Consider the following 18343-nt stretch of genomic DNA (forward strand, 5'->3'; position numbering starts at 1 on the left):
TATTATTTGATGGTTTGGAGAGTCTTCATCTATGGGTATGTGAGTTGTAGGGTATGCGGAAGGTGTAGTTGCTGTAACAGCTAGTTTTCTGGACTGGGGGAGGCCTTCTGCCTCAGTCTAATCTAATGCTGTGGGTGGCCCCTCTGGTTGTTTGGCAGAGGAGGTCTTAGGGGCCCCTGATGGGGTAGGAAGATTAGCTGTTGGTTTGGCTGCAGATACTGTGCTAGGACTCTCGGGTAGATTGGGGAGGACCTGAAGCTGCCTGGGAGGCAGGAGCACTTATAGCTGTTGGACAGAGAGAGTGGTTTGTAATTTCCCAGTGTAGGAAGAGCTTGCCTGTGAAGATTGCAGAGTAGGAGGGACAGGGGCTAGGCGATCTGCTACTGGTGTTGAGGTGTTAAATTCAAACTTAGATGAGACCACAGGGTCAGATTCATCAAGAGGCACGTTGTTGAGAAATTCTAGTATGGTTTGAGGAGACCGGGGTGTCCTGGTTTTTGCTTCATGTGGTTTCCGCCACATACGCACCCTCTCGTCCGCTCGAAATAACTGGAAACAGGACTCATCGGACCAGCTACCCGTCTCCAATCATCCAAGGTGCAGTGCCGATGTTCTTTCGCCCATTTGAGGCGTAGAGTCCTGTGTCGTGGTGTTAGCAATGGGGTTCTGGTGGGTCGGCGGACCCCATAACCTATTGTGGCTAATGATCGCCTGATGGTCTTGGTGGAGACACTGCTGGCACTTCTCGTTGAAGTCGGCGGCGATTTGCGCCACTGTCGATCTCCTGTTGGCTAAAACAATGCGATACAGACGTCGACGGCCACATTCATCCACCACCTTTCTCCGCCCACACCACGATGTCCAAGATGAGGTTATTCCGAAAATAGCGTATTCCCGATACACTCTTGATACTGTCGAACGGGGATAGTGCCATTTCTGTACCACTTTCGCGATATAGAGGGACCCATGCGTCGGACACACACTATCATCCCTCTTTCAAATTTGGTTAACTCACGACGTTTATCCACACTGACATCGAATTATCGTCTACGTGAATGCAGTGTACCTATATACCTGACAAGCAGTGGGTTCGTTCACTAGCAAGACGGACGACAGAGTCGCGTCGCCCAGGAACCAGGTATCCCATAAATTCTGTCCTTTCAGTGTATCTAGTGATGGGTTAAAATACGCTTGATTGTTAATTTTCATAGTGAATTGTGGCACTAGATTGGCAGAAGTGCAAACAGAATAGTATCGAGGTATATACAATTTAAAAAAGCTAACAGGTTATCGGAGTGCGAGTAGTGTATAATATGGTATAGTGATTCTGAAGGATTTTAAAAGAACATAAAATAATTTACAAGTATGCCCGTAGCATACTAATGTGTGTAACGTCAAGAAAAGTCTGTATTTGTGAATCGGAGAAAAGAGATTTTTAAATCACATTTATCCAAGATGAATACGAGATTTCCTGTGGTGGGATAAGATTCGATAATGGCCAAAGAGGTGTAGGCATTTCAGTTAGATCAAGGTTTGTTTCCCCACCTAACACATAATTCTCCAAATTATGAAACTGAAATATGATGCACCCTTTTTAGTCAAGCCTGGAAAGAAATCTTTCATTCCAAGTTTTCTGTGATTGAATAATATAGAATTCATTGGGATTACTTAAACCCCGAAAAACACATATTTCAATATTGTATACTAAAAGAATTGTATTAAATTATTTCACATCATGAGACGATTCCTAAATTCCATATGAATAATGCCGTACCGTGTTACAGAATATTCCGAAGTGGGTATAATTCGTATTTTACCATTCCCTTTCAGTTGTAAAATGGGCTATATCGTGAAACAGCTGCAAATAATTTCACAGACAGACAGGTGACAGTCAATACTATGAAATATTCAGCCAACTCCGCAAAGAAGTGAAAACTCTCATATTAAACTCCTACAACATGTATACAGAGTCAGTTCAGGATAGTCTGCTTACTCACAGAGATATCAAACCATTCTGGAATTTCTTGAAGCATAAGAACATTACCAGTAGAAAGTTACAACTCCGTAACGCAGATGGAATTCTCTTATCTGACGAATTCAGTATTGCTCAAGAGTTTGCCAAACACTTTTCCAGAATTCAAACAAATGATACATTGAGACCTGCCTCATTTCCTGACTTCACACCTGTTAAAGATGATATCCTCATTAATCTCTTTATCACTGATGAAGATTTAAATTCGGCATTAAAAAGCATGAGAAATGACTATACTAGAGGCCCAGATGACATTCCAGGCTTATTTTGGAAAAGGACTGTCACTACATTGAAACCCCTCATACTGCGGATCTTCAACCTGTCTCTCAGGCTGGGGAAGTGTCCTAAGCACTTTAAGCAGGTCAATATAGTTCCTATTTTCAAAAAAGGTGATAAAAATGACGTATGCGATTACAGACCCATAACCTTGCAAAACAGCCTGGCTAAACTCTTCGACACAGCAGTGCACAAACATCTCTTCGAATTCTTCAAGCCCTTTATTAATCAGAATCAACATGGTTTCTGCAGTGGCAAGTCAGTAGTCACAAATTTACTTCCTTTCTGGCAATACACCTCGGAAGCTCTTGATAACCACCTACAAGTTGATGCAGTCTACACAGACATATCCAAGGCATTTGATAAAGTCCCGCACGAACAACTTCTGGAAAAACTTAAGCTATATGGTATCCGTGACCCTTTGCTCTCATGGCTACGCAGCTATATTACGCATCGTTCCTTGAGCGTTATCATAGATCAAGTGAACTCAGACTGTTTTATACCACTAAGCAGAGTACCACAAGGCTCTCCCTTAGGTCCTCTTCTCTTCATTGTTTTCGTAAATGATCTTCCTTCTTTCATGTACACCTCCAATGTTCAAGTTGCTCTCTATGCAGATGATCTTAAGATCTACTCAGCAGTGAAGGAGACTACCGATTCTCAACAGCTTCAATGTGCTCTCAATAAATTCTCTCTGTGGCTATCTCTGAATGGCTTGTCTGCTAACCCCTCGAAGTGCAAAGTAATCTCTTTCTCATCTTGCAGATCTCCACAACTAATGAATACGGAGTATAGTATTAACTCTGTGATCATCGAAAGGTGTGACCAAGTTAACGACTTAGGGATTCTCTTTTCCAGCAGTGCTAAATTCGATGCCCATGTCCTTAAAATCACCAGCAGCAAAGCATTCAAAACACTGGGATTCATCAAACGGAACACATACAAGTTCAAAAGCTACAAATATGCGGTTATCCTCTATAAAACTATTGTTCTGCCAATCCTTGAATTCAGTTGACCCATCTGGAATCCTCACACAAAGACTTTAACTAACAAAATTGAAGCAGTCCAAAAAAACTTTGTCCGTTACCTTACGTACCGCAATCCTCTATTCTATCACTCAGTGTATTATGAATCGCTGTGTGATTACTTTCATCTGAGGCCTCTGTGCACTAGAAGAGTTACTGCTGACATCGCCCTTCTAGCCAAAGTAATCACTGGAATTTACGAAGCATCTGATATCCTGAGTAAAATAAACTTCAATGCTCCTTGTAGACAAGTCAGGAACCTTACACCGTTTCGCCTTGACTCTGCCAACACGGACTTAATGAAGTTCAGTCCACTGAACAGAATCAGCAAATCAGCAAATGACTCTCGCATTGACTTCTTTGACAACTCCCAATCACTGATGAACTCCATCCACAAGTTTGCCTCTTCACTTAAACTGCAAAGTGACTAGCTCACATCTAATTATTGTAGCTTTTTATTTGTTATATTATTTTTCTATTCTGTAACGGATTAATTATTACTTGTTTTACGGGTAACTTAACTTAATACAATCCTCTTTTGTACATATGCTTTTATTGTTTGAATCTATATCAATGTTTATCGTCCTGTTGGATTTCATATTATTGTTATTATGTTTATTGATCTGATCTCAGATACACTGTTAATGGTTACCTGTTGTGTATCTTGTTATTAATAAAATAAAATAAAATAAAAATAAAATATTGGAAAATTCCTCATTTGTATAGAAGAAACTGTTATGTTATTCTGAGGACAGTTACTACTTTTACATTCATAGTAATAAGTTTACATCATTGAGCAGGAAATTGACAGCATGCAGATAAATTTTCTTTGCCAATTAGAACTTCCTACTGAATTGCTTGAATACAGTCTTAAATATTAAGTTTAGTGTGGATTGGCAGCGCTGCTGTTTGCTAATAATATAATTGTATCCCTTTTTATTCGAAAGATAACAAGTGCACCGAAAAACATCCCATTAAACAGACGTTTCTTTCAGTCCGTCCGTCCATTTGTGGTTTGCTGATAGAATGTATTTGCAGATTGCCACTAGTTCTAATTGCAGTAATTAGGCAGTCTCCAGTGTCATAAGAGTAATATAGTCAGAGTTCACGACAGTAATGTTTTATCCTCTATAACCCGACCTCCTCACGCACACACACACACACACACACACACACACACAGAGAGAGAGAGAGAGAGAGAGAGAGAGAGAGAGAGAGAGAGAGAGAGAGAGAGAGAGAGAGAGATAAAAATGACGAGTTCATCGAACTACGTGCCATTTTCCTTTAATAGAGGCCAGGGTTTCATTTGATATAATCTCGCTATATATAGTAATAAATGTATTATGTATTAGTATTATATAATAATAAATGTAAATGTATTATGTAAAAAGTATGATCTAAAATAAATTTAGATCATACTTGGAAAAACATTATTATATTTTACTAATATTTGTCTTGATAACGAAAACCAAATACAGCAGATATTTTAGATATTTTAATGATTACTATAAACTAGATTTTGGCTCTAATAGCATTTTGTCGATACTTCCTAATAGTGGGTATGACTTTCTCTTGCCGCCAGTATCGATGCCAGACGGCGAGGCATGGACTCTATAACGCCTCTGAACGTTGCAGGAGATATCTTATACCATGTCGCCAGGATTGCGTTCCGTAGGTCTGTGGGTATGAATACCAGATATGTGAAGTGGGATGCATATCCGTTGAATTCACTTGGAAGTTACTTTTTTTTGTCCGGCAAAACCATCTCGAACAATACCGACAATGTAGCAGGACGCGTTATCCTACTGGAACACACCCGTGCCAAATCCCGTGAAGGGATGTACATGGTCAGCCACAGTGGATAGGTAGCTTTTAGCATTTAGAGTGCTGTCTATGAGTATGAGGGCTCTAAGCGATTCTCAGCAAAACGTTCTCCATACCAAAACACTGCTGCCCCCGCCTCTTTCTTCTGCTTCTGGACCAGGACATCGGAGTGCTTCCTCTTTGCAGTTTATCGCCGTACCCTCCAAATATCATCCAAAAAACGGTAGCTGGAGGTACGGCGCAGGAAACGTGATTCATCAGAAAAGGCAACTTTTTTTTTTTTTAGTCTCCAAATGGTGTCGTAAGCATGAGTAAATTGACCGTGCGCGTTTTTCGGTGACCCATACGGAAGAGGGTTTGTTGGAAACACTGCTGGTCATCCCCTGGTTAAAGTCCGTGGTCAGCCGTTCCACCGATTTCCGTCTGTGGGCTCGCACAAGGCCGAACGGCCTTCGTTTACTCCGCCAGTGGCCCGCGAATGCTGCCCTGTCCACTATTCGTCCGCTCTTGGAACACGTTAGCTACAGTATTCTGCGACAGCCCATAAGATTCGCAGTTTCTGTGACTCTGCCACCTTTTATCGTACCACAGATAGATAATCATCCCTTGTTTATTGTTTCCCAGGGTGTGGTGTGCAAGATGATTTTTTTTTTTTTTTTAGGTGGTGCACGGGCGAATATTTGCTCTTCTAATGTTATGCTAACGAAAGAACAAAATCTGCTTAAAGAATTATCGTTTGCTTTCTTTGTGTCTAAAACCTCTTTTAAAGACAAAATATGCTGAATTATATATATATATATATATATATATATATATATATAGAGAGAGAGAGAGAGAGAGAGAGAGACAGATCGCTTTGTAGTAAAGAAAACTTATTGCTTAAAGTGGATCTTTTTGATGTATATTTGTGATAGCAGTTGTTTTAATAGTTTAGTAATATAGTGCTTCATAGAATCATTTGGCTGCAACTGTCATATACACACTCGCCTGAAAGTTTGGAATCACTTTTAATTTTTCTTAATTTTCAAAGTATTTTTTTATTAAAATAGGACCAACTTGTTAAGTTTTTATTAAAATATTTTCTCTTATGTATAAAAATCAAAAAACTTATATAATATAAAATTTACGAAATTTCCAGAATATATTCGAGAATATTGCAGGTGTAGAAAACTCCCGAATGTGGTAGAACATTGTAAAAAATTCCTAAACGTTGCTGATGATTTTAGAATATTCTACAAAGTGAAAGTATTGTTGCAATATTATAGAAGATTGCAGACGATTCTAGACTGTTTTGTAATAATTTAATTCAGGAGTAAGAGCCGTAACTTATAAAATCGAACGCCCGTCATTCAGAAAGTGTGTGGTGTACTTTTGGTGGGTTTCGTGATAAAGATGGCAAAAAATAAGGAACTGAATGCTGAAAACAGAAGTGCTATTATAACTCTGTATAAATAAAATTATTCCATGAAAAGTATTGGCAAAAACTAGGCGTTTCATTTAAAGGAGTAAAAACTACACTTCGACGATTCAAGGAGACTGGCAGTTTAAAGGACAGATCGCTATCAGGACGACTGCCCTTAATAACAGAAGCACAAGAACAGACCATAAGATTGATTTCTAAACGCAATCTAATACTTACTGCACCTGAAATCCGAGATTCGTCTTAAACAAGCAAGACCGAAAAATCAAAAGAAACGATTGGCTTGGACTAAGAGCCGTCAACATTGGACAGTTGAAGAGTGGAAAAACATACTGTGGATGGATGAATCCAAATTTGAAATTTTTTGATCCAAGCGTAGAGTTTATGTAAGACAATTAACTGAAAAAAAAAAAAAAAAAAAAAAAAGGTGCCAGATTGTTTAGTGCCTGCAGTCAAGCACAGCACGGTGGTGGTTCCATCATGATCCGGAGTTGCTTCTTTTTTCTGGAGTGGATGACGCCGTCAGAATTGAAGTAATTTTAAGAAAAGAAGGCTCTAAAAATATTCTTGAACATAATAGAATATCCTCTGGACTTCGACTTTGTGGAAGAAATTTTTTATTACAACAAGGCAATAAAGACATGAAGCGCCACTCTAAGCTGTGCATGGACTTTCTAGCAACTAAACAACAGGGGATGATATTGCAAATTATGGTGTGGCCACCCCAATCGCCTGAGTTAAACTGAATAGAGCTTTTATGGGATCATATAGTCTAGACTGCGAAGTCGGTCCATCTTCACAAAAATTTTTGCAAACCTTGCAGATCACTTGTAATAATGTTAGTCAAGATTATTATGAGACTATTATAGACACTTATAAAATAATTAATCGCCAGAATGCCGTCTGAGTAAGGCAGTGAAAAAATCTTGTGGAGGGAATTATGATGAAAAATCAGTATATTTGTTAATATTGATTATTTCAATATTTTTTGCTGTAAATTTTTCAGTGCTTAATAAAATATCTTAAAATACTTCGTAACTACAGAAGCACTAGATAAGACCATAACACTGATTTCTAAACCCAGTTGACTGCACCTGAAATTGTAGTGCATTTGTCTTTTTATATTAATCCTTATATTTCCATAGCTAATTTCAAAAAATTAACGAAAACTGTTGTTATTCGCTGTGATTAGTTAAGGCTTAACTAATTTAATTACTCAGTGGTACACGTATTTTCACAGGTGCGCGCCGTGCTGCAAGGTAATTTATTTTTATTTTTTATATGTGAATTGCTCTTTTCCTTTAGGGCCACCAACTGCGCCATACGATTATACGCCATTGCTTACAAGTATAAAAATAAAATAGCTTCAACTGTCAACATTTGTAGAGTATTATTTTCGTTAAAAACACCTATAATTATGGTGGTGGTGGGGTAGGGGTAGGATCACTTGCTTAAAAAAATAGAATTGCTTATGGATGCTTCTAAAAGCGGATTTTGGCAATAAAAGTCAAAGCTGATACTAATCCGATACTATAATTCATTTTAAAATTTACTGAATTTTTTTTTGTAACTACGATAAACAAGTTAAAATAGGATAAAATGTGGAGTTTCGAAGTATTCGTTTATATTCGTTTTGAGGCAAATATTTGCCTGAAAACAATAGAAATTTGGCATGCTTCTCGAAAATCGAATTTTCCAAATTGCATGGCAACATCCACCTGTTAAGTTATAAATAGTCTATATTTTCCAGTTATAATCAAAAAAATATCAACATTTATTCACAAAATATATTACGTTGAAGCTATGGTAAAAGCGAAATCCTATATAAAAAAATAATCCCAATTCTGATCACAATTGTTAAAAATCCTTTCGTTTTTGTTTTGATCGAACGTCTCTCTCACTCATTTCTTTTGAAGTTTGAACAGAAAGCTTTAAAAAATCACGATTACATAGAAAGATTTATGCTGCTATTTTCTCTGACTTTTGTTATAAATCAGTTAACTGGAAAGCTCCGAGACGAAGATAATCTCCAACTTTCAAATCGTAACTTAACAGTGAAAAGTTTTCGATTTCTGAACGGCGTAACTATGGCAACAAGCATATGACTCTTGGGCCATATATCACTTGCAGTTGAAATGAAACAAAACAAACTTAGAAAACCAGAAGAGAAGGATAAAAAATATCTACACTCTGACCTTCCATTTTTGTCATTGACTTTTGATGAAAGGGAACCAAAACAAACTTAAAAAATTCAGAAAAGACAAAAACAAAAAGAGACTTTTTATCAAGTCTGACCCACCCAGCTTATCCATTTTTAATATGGTGGAGTCACTCATTGTTTTTGTATCTGCATCCATGTTTAGTTATCTTTATTGCATATCTGAGGCATTCAACCAAATTGTGGGGTCCTCTATTTAAAGAGAAACTGGATGTTTTTGTATACATTTATCGACAGCACAAATATGATTCAAAAGAGGTGGTGATAATATTATAAAATTCCTTTCGAAGAAATAAGGACGTCAGTAAGAAAATTAAGCAGAATCATTATGAGCAAAACAATAGGTAATTATTTGATTTCTAATGATTTGGCGATTTCTGAACATTGAAATAATAATCGATTTTCTTATGTAGAATTAGAAAGAGGAGTTGATTTTTATGTTATTGATTTGACTATGAAGCAGTATCATTAAAGTTACCATTCGTAGATTGCCGGTTCCTAAGCGGAAGGTCGTTACCAACTGAGAACAGTCGTCGATGTTTTGGTTTGCTTAGAAAGGGATAGTACAAATTTGTCTGAGAGACACTGGAATATGCAAACAATATATACAGGTATACAGTATTGGAAAGTAGCAAAGGTTCCAGATTTATATTTCAAAGCAAGAATTGAAATTATTTAGAATTGCAGGAGCTCAAAAAATGGTTTTATTAAAAATGATCACTACTTGATTGAATGCACTTATTACGCCTTTATAAAAGTTTATTGCAATAATAATAATAATGCAAATTGATACATTACGATATTGCCCTTCACAACCATCAGGCCATGGGTTGTGTTTCTGAAAAGAGTCAGTTTCTGAAAGGCGTCCAAAAAGATGATATTCAAAAATAAATAAATTTCCTGTTTATATTCCGGCACGACAACCAAGTCAGTAGAGTTTACAATAAATCGTCAATACAAATATTTATCGTATTTAGTAGTCACGGGCTTGAACCCCGGTCCACTCAAGGAACTCGTGCTGTGCACTCTCGCTCCTGACGGCTACGTCAGTTCGGCGATTACTTTTTTTTTTTTTTTTTTTTTTTATATGTCCTCAACATCCTGAAATCATTTTCCTTTGAGAGCAGTTTTCACCTTAGGAAAGAGGAAGAACTCCGCTGGTGCAAGATCGGAGAGTAGGGTGGATGGCTGATCTGTACAATGCCATGTTTCGCCAGAAATGTCTTCACAATAAGTGAGGAATGGGCGGGGGCATTGCCGTGCAACAAGAACTAGCTGTCTTTCTCTCTAAATTATGGACTCAACCGGGAAATGCGCTTCAGTAGTCTTTGAAGCGCTTATATCTAGAACGCAGCATTGACTCTCTCTCTCTCTCTTTCAGATACAAATTCCTTGTGAATCACACCCTGTTGTTGACGAAAAACAGTATAAACGTAATTTTGATTGTGGAATTCCGTAAACGAATCTTTTTTGGTTTTGGTGATGAATTTGAAGTCAACTGCACGCTCTGCCGCTTCGTCTCTGGGTTGTAATGAAACACCCAACGTTCATCTTCAGTGAAAATACATTCAAGGAAATTAGGATTGGCTTGACATGTCTGAATGAAGTTTTCGCATGATGACACTCTTCTTTGCTTCTGCTCATTCGTGAGGTTGCGCAGCAACCTCACGAATGAGTAGCATAAATTTTGCACAGACCTTCCTTTTCTCTAAATCTTCATGCAGAATTTGACGAACCGTTTCCTTATACATACCAACTCATCAGCCATCAATTCTGAAGGGTCAAAAAATTGTCACCCCTCAGAATTGACGAGTCAAACGACGATCTCTTGCCACAATTGCTCAAACTTTTGCAACTCTATCCCCATTTTGAGAAGTTGACGGATGTCCACTTCTTGCGTCATCGCGAACATCCTCACTTCCATTTTTGAACTGCTCATGCCGTTCAAACAGACTGATATGACTTAACGTTTCATTACCATAAACCGTTTTTAACATTTTATACGTTTCCGTTTTAGATTTTTCCAATTAAAGCAAAATTTGTTATTCCTTTGTTGCTCCACTGCAAAATTGTGACAGGGAATGTTAACGCGTACCGAAATCGTTGTTACTTGCAACCTCTCAACCTACTGGACAGTGTATGTATCACCATCTGCTAGAGAAAGTTTTATCTGCAATATACCACTTCCGTTTATTTTAAAGCTCATTTGAACATGACCGCAACAGCGCAGTTTGGGAACTTTTATTGCCACACCTTGTCTGTGTGTGTATATATATACTAGTTAGAGAAACTTGTTTGGTAAACTGCTATGCTTGCATTTTATTTTAAAATAGATATTATTCTAAAATGAAACCATGTCTGTTTCACAGTTTTTCTCTTAATAATCTAGAGTAGGAGTCTTCTTTTTCGGTCATAAAAGGTAAAGGTAAATGCTACCTAATATTCTCATACAACGTAGACCTTTCCGAAAATGCTGCCTTTTCTCAAGAAGATTGATCTTCTCAATGCTTGCTCATTCAATTTCATGGAATCGCATCCTATCACTTTGAGAATATTTTACTCACTGTCCTATGCAAAAATTGTTGATAGCAATCTTTAGCGACTCCCATATGCAATACTTTGCTATTTAGCTTAATTGAACCTTTCTTATCACTAAAGAAGTGACTTTTATATATTAATTTATTCATCCGTTTCCAATTTACTCTTAGAAAGCTAAAAGTATGCATAGCATTTTATATTTGTTATGTGCATTCTTTAGTGTTTTCATTTGCTTTTTAAACTTGGAATACTGCTGTTTTATTACCCGTCTTCGCAGTAAGGAATCTGCAGCGAAATGAGAAGCATAATATCATCAGTATCTTAACCTCCTATCACTGTTCCGATGCTGAAGTTATAGGATCACCATGTTTTCTTTAAGTTAGCATTTTAGCTAACTTAAAGAAAATGTGGCGATCCTATAACGTTATCATCGGTACTGGAAAGGGGGAAATATATGTTAAATGGGCAGAATTATTCATGAATGAAAAGAAATACTTGTTCTTTAGTTCACTAGTAGGCAGTAAAGATGATAACTTGTAGTGACATTGTGAGATGCCGTTCTTGATGGGGGGTTGAGAAAACAAAATTAGATTGGTGTAATTTTAATACAGTATTTCAGAATAATAAAATAGATTTTGATTCGCATAAAAGGTTTTCCAAAAATCAAATCATAACTGTTTGATGAACTGAAAGTTAGTTTAGCAAAGATGAGAGAAAAAAAGAAATGTGGGGGAAGTAGTATTTATATTGCTATTCTGGCGAATAGCAATTTAAATACTTATATATATATATATAAAAGTAATATATATATATAAATTGCTTCTTTCAAAAAGAAGAGGGATAAAACTTTAGTAATAATGCATAATGACTGTCGAAATTAAATATAGAATACTGTGTAACTAAAATTAATTCTTTTGTAATCATTAATATAGTGCATTAATAGGTTATTGAGAGTGTTTAACATTAGGTTCCTTTAAACCAGTCTTTTATACCTTATTGCCTGTGACTTCAACAGCGTTTTTATCTTCCCGTTTGTATTTCTGTTGAGTAATTTTTTCTAACTTCGCTCTATCTTGACTTGGACATTCCTTATTGACCTGAAGTATTGAAGCCATTTATTGAGTTGCCGGCGCTCTGGCGAAAATCACATGCTTGATCTTATCAGTTAACCTCCTAACCCTTTCATCACCTTGCTCAGTGAAGCCTAATTACAATATGTAATAATTCTGATGCCATAAAGGCGTCTCCGTAGCCAGGTGGGAAGGAGCAGCAGTGCGTAGCACACGCTTCTTGATTAGACCGGGGTTCGAGCCCGTCACCACCAAATACGGAGGATGCGGAAAGGTCAGGGAATGACCACCGCATATCCAGGAGCAATATGGCCTTAGTTGCTAATGCTCCTAAAAACCAAATAACATAACGTAACATAACATAACGTAATGATGCCATAAGGTATGTGGGTGCGTTTTCTTACAACATACAAGTTGCGTTGCACAATCTTGTTACCATTATTTTGCAGGAATACTTTATCCAGCCACCAATGTGTTTCATATATATATATATATATATATATATATATATATAAATGCCAAAGGTACAAGTGTATGTATATATATATATATATATATATATATATATATATATATATATAGAGAGAGAGAGAGAGTATAAAATATGTAAAATGGATATATAAAAAGAACTGTGTAAAAAAAAAAAAAAAAAAATATATATATATATATATATATATATACATTGTATATATATAAAATGTAAAATAGTTAATACTGGAAGAAAAGGTATGTATGTCCTAAGCTATAAACAGAAGAGAAGCCTAAAAATTATAATAATAAAATATCAAAAAATAATAATAATTATTAAAACTAATTATCATTCAAGGATACGTTTGGTGGTACGTTATCAAGGACTAGCACCATTCGATACATCGAAATAATAATCAGCAAAAGCTATCGGTGTCTGATTTGATATTTTTCAAAATGAAAAGATGGATGAACGCCACCGTTCCTCCGTCTTTTCATTACTCCTGCTACGGTTGCCTTTGCGAAATTCAAACGTGCGACGTCGCATGCATAGCGAATTGCTTCTATGACACCCGACGATTAAGCCTGTCTTGAATTTTGCGATTGCTTGCCGTGGCTCATTTTTCTTGTAATATATTTTCTGTTTGCTGCACAATTTTAAACCTATTCCTGCATTGCGCACATCTCTTGTGCACCGTTCACTACATTGGATTGGGGGTGTCCGAATACTTTTGATAGGGTAGTGCGCATGAAATTTTTTCTAATTAAGTTTGTTGGAATAATTTCCTCACAACATATTTGTGTTAGTAATTTCACTTTTAAGTAGTTGCATGTATGTATTGTTTTAGAAATGCCAAAGGTACAAGTATAATGCACAGGCAGCATCAAATCAATAAATACTATCTTTTCTTAAGTACAACAGGTCGTTGCTTTCAACGACAGGTGTATGAGCTTGATCATTTGTTTTATGGGATTTTGTTTTCATTCTAGGCTTACGGTGAAACATACCTTTTATCCCTGGCATTCCATGTTCCGTCTTCTACAACGATCATTCATAGAATCGGATTCAAGTGTAAAGCGACGAGGGAGAGTAATTGTTGGGGCTGGTCAGATTGAAAATGCATTAATATCAGGTACTGTGATTTATCTATTTTATTCTTATATAAAGATTGTGTGTAGTACAATTCTTAGCAATCTTACGAAGCACCATCGGATAGTTTATCCATGCAGAACTTTGCATAATTGCAGACACGATATATTGCGCCTTATGGTTTTAGTTGCCGCTTATCCAAAACAACTGTACTCTGCCTTACCTGTATTGTCGTTTACATCATTCTGATCGCTGCATAATTTTAACCAATACTATTAAAAATATGCTGAAGAAAATGTTCGGTTTGATCGATCCTAATCAGAGCATCTGATTAGTAATTAATCAAAGCATCTGAATGTCAGAACCAATGAGAACTGCTGCATAATATTCCATGCTTGGACACACTTCTAACAAAAATATATATTTAATATTCTTTTCGATGTCAAATATTACAGTTAAATATTTCAGTTGGAGTACTACTCCCTCATAATTGCGGAGCTGTATATATTATTTTTTATTATTATTTGACTGTATAATGCAAAAAAAAAAAAAAAAATGCACTTATAATTACCAAATACAGTACGAGCCCTCGCGTGTAGCATAGTTGATATAATACCGCCATCCCCAATCGGTGTAAAGGTTTAGGTTCGAATCCAGTCAATGGCTTAAGGAAATTTTGTTGGCTTTTTTTTTTTTTTTTTTTTTTTCACATCGTCTCTGAGTTAGTCTGTCTCGGGCGTGGGTTGCATGGTTTCGTCTCCTGGATTCTCGGGTTTGTTGTCCAGCATTACAGGCAAATCGACCACAGAATACACAATTTATAGATAAAATATACCCATATCTCATAGCCTTAACACACATACCAAAAACGATTCTAAAGATAATTTTTTGACTTATCCATTTATTTCATAACGTATGCTACAGTGCAGAGTCGCTAATTCTCATGTATTATAAGTACTTTGCCTAAATATGCATATAATAAAAATAACTATTTAGGGTCAAGTTAGTTAAGGTACGCAGTGCGTTACATTTTAGGCTCGTTCGCAAATAGCAATAATTCAATTTATAACAAAAAAGAACAAAAAGCAACGACTTTTATGCTCCAGCCCAAAACATTTCGCTTCTGCGCATCCGCCATATTGTCCTTTCATTCCTCCAATCAGCTTACGACAACAAACATATTATACAGCGCTCCAGCTACAATATACAGTATTTGGATAGTTAGAGTGATATGTATGAAAAAAAAAAATATATATATAATAATAATAATAATTGCCGGATTTCTATTTGATTTCTATGCCGAGAACGCAGAACTAGTGATTGGTACTGAGCGTAGGAAGAACTGTAATTCCAATAAATGTTATTGTTTCCTGTAACACAGAAATCGGAAATTTTATTTGGATATTCTCAACATTATGCTTTTATTTTATTTCAGTGAATAAAATTTATATTCAATTTTAGTCAGTTGTTTCCGCGATAATCCAGTGTAAGCAGTAAATTAGTCAACGATTCAATGGAATCACCTGAAACTAAATAATCAAATAATATTGGCGATCCACGACGGCGTTTAAGATAAAACCTGCGTAACTTTTATTGCCTCAGATTCGCTGGCATATGCTCTTGGACCGAGGTGATGCAAAGAGTGAATCATCTGATAAATTGTCGAATAATCGGCAAAAAGTTGTCAGTGGACATAGGCAGACTGAAGTACAGCAGATAAATCATTGAGATAAATAATGAATAAGATAGGTCCCAATGGAGAACCCAGAGTGACACCATACATTAACTTGTCCTTAAATTTTTACGTTTGCAAAAACAAATTCATCGAATTTATATGAGATTTTATTATCTTTGTTTGATTTTATTGTTTCATTACTTATCTTTGTTTGAAAGTCACTATGCTAAACTCAAAAAAAAAAAAAAAAAAAAAAAAATTGCTTCATTCATTCTTAAAAGCATTCAGTGTCGAAGCACTAAATGCCTCAGTGTTATAATTCAGGTCCACAGTTTTAACATAAATATTCAGAATATTAATAATATAATATAATATAATTTATATTAAAAATCTACGTAAATTTACTTTATTTTATTCACGAAGCAATTCTTAAAATTACTCCATGAATAAAATCACAGACACACTACCCTCGTGAGTAGCACAGTAATTATGATCGCTGGTCTTTCCTACTATGTCAAAAGGACTGAGTTTGAATTATTTATTGAAATGAGGAATTTTTATGGGCTTTTTTGGCACTGTTCCCAAGTTAATAGGTTGCACGATGTTTACTCCGGACGCATGGGTTTTTGAATCTGATGTCCACTCGTTTGTGTGGACACCAGATTCAAATTAAATGATTGTAAACTGGACATATGAATGTGAGCCGGACCTTTCGCCAGAGTTATAAGATTGTTAAAAGCCTTAAACATCTCAGAATTATCGAATATATTTAACGCCTTTAACAATCTTATAAATCTTATAACCGGACATATGAATGTGGGCCGAACGAAAAGTTCGGCCCACATTCATATGTCCGGTTTATGCCCCTTCTCAAAGCTGAATAGCCAAGTTCATCTCCCCAAGCTGGTTGATGTTGCATTACTTCTGACAAAGTGTGTCTCCATATAACGAAACGAAAGACATACTTAATATGCTCACTACATCTCCAAATATTTTGCTTCTCGCAAAGCTCTGAATGGTAAGCATTTTGTATGATGAAGATGCGAACACTGCGATAATGAGGGGGTTTAAAGAGCAGTGACTTGAATTTTATGCTATTCAGCGTTGAGACAAATGTGTAAAATGTCTACTATTATTTTGCAACCCAAAATACAGTGTTATACAGTACAGTATTGTAATACTGTATTGCAGAGAGAAAAATGAAATTACGCATTTTATTCATCATGTAACAATCCTTAATAGGAAAACCGGGAAGAATCCAAATGTTATTATACTCGTCTGTCATTATTCTACATGCTTATATTCAATTTTAGTGAATTTTTTCCTCATACCACGCGAAAAATTTCTTCGCCAACCAAGAGGAAATTTTTGTATGGAACGTGATACCCGAGTTGACTACCGCTTGTCATTCTTTGAGGAACTAATGCTAAGAGGAGATTATTTGCCAATATTGTGGATTATGATTAAAACTACCTGGTTAGGGTAAGATTTTTTTTATCTGATTTTGAAGCATGGTATGGTTAATTAATTAGAATTTAAGAAAACCAATAATTAATAATTGACTAAAAACTTATTCGACGTTAATAGGCAATTTGCCCTTTATTGTGGATTGGACTGAAGTCAGTATAATATTTCCCCTCCTTGTTAGTATACACTATGTACAATGTCTTTACCAAAAATAGAGCCGTCTGATGCTAGTGGACCATGCTGCTTTATAGGTTCCTTCCTTTCTTCCTTCTATATAAAAAATATACTATAAATCATTGAATCATTTTTTGGATTTAAAACGAATATGTATTTTATCGGTCTTCTCTAGGATAAATAATATGGATATCGCTTTCAGTTGGAGATGCCCCAACTGCACTCTTAAATTCAATGGCAGGTTCGCTGAACGGGATTGGGGGGGGGGGAGAGATCAATATATCGCCTCTTGGTTTTTCCCCTGTCTTTCATTATCTACATATGTACAGCATCAGTTTCTCTCGGTTCTGTGCTGTTGCCAACACTGCTTCCGCAATTGAGAAGCGTGCATCTGATTATACGCTTCAAAGGAGGCATTTCTATCTCTCAACGCGGTTTCCATTGCCTCTGACAACACGTACTATGGAGCTGAACTGCTCCTGGAAATTTAGATGGAAAACCGGTCGATAATTGATTCTATCAGTAATATGAAACAGCACAGGACATTTTCAAATAGGTTGAATTAATTCTTCTCTTATGCCAATAATAATTAAGGTGATCAGTAAATTTTTCTGCTATCTTTCACTTAAAAGAGTTTACATGAAGATAAATAACACATTGTGTTTTAGTATTATTTTATTTGGCAATCAGAGCGCTGCATCGTTATCATATTTTTCACATTTTGAGTCAACTTTAAAATTTGTGATTTTTTTTTTCTTGATCATGATAGTTTTCATATATTTATGATATTGAATCTTTACCCATGTGAGTATTTTAGAGTTTTTTTTTTCCCACCTTCTCTCTGCTCATCAACGCTTATAAAGAAACTTTTATTCAGTATCCCTTAGGGCCACCTTTTCCCCGTATTACTGTGCAGGTCGTGCCATGGATTTTACTAGGTGCCTGAAGGAGTCTAGCACCAGATTTGACCATTCTTTCATCAGTATGTTTATCAGCTGCTGTATTATGATCGGTAGAGAACCGCTAAGCAGAAGTGCCCTTTATAATGTTTTCTAGACATTCCGGA

The 18343-nt window shown here is 36.2% G+C and overlaps 1 protein-coding gene across 2 annotated transcripts in view; it reads left to right on the forward strand.

Moving 5' to 3' along the window:
- The window catches only part of LOC150080768 (plexin-A2-like), a 1384718-nt gene that overhangs the window by 283063 nt on the left and 1083312 nt on the right, over positions 1 to 18343 (forward strand). For both annotated transcript variants that reach the window (XM_090381170.1, XM_090381171.1), the window contains one exon: positions 13862 to 14004. The gene's annotated coding sequence lies outside the window, so the exon portion shown is untranslated. The remainder of the gene's footprint in view (positions 1 to 13861; positions 14005 to 18343) is intronic.

Source organism: Mastigoproctus giganteus, chromosome 9 (assembly GCF_048544385.1).
Source record: "Mastigoproctus giganteus isolate SK-2022 chromosome 9, ASM4854438v1, whole genome shotgun sequence".
NCBI classification, from domain to species: Eukaryota; Metazoa; Arthropoda; class Arachnida; order Uropygi; family Thelyphonidae; genus Mastigoproctus; species Mastigoproctus giganteus.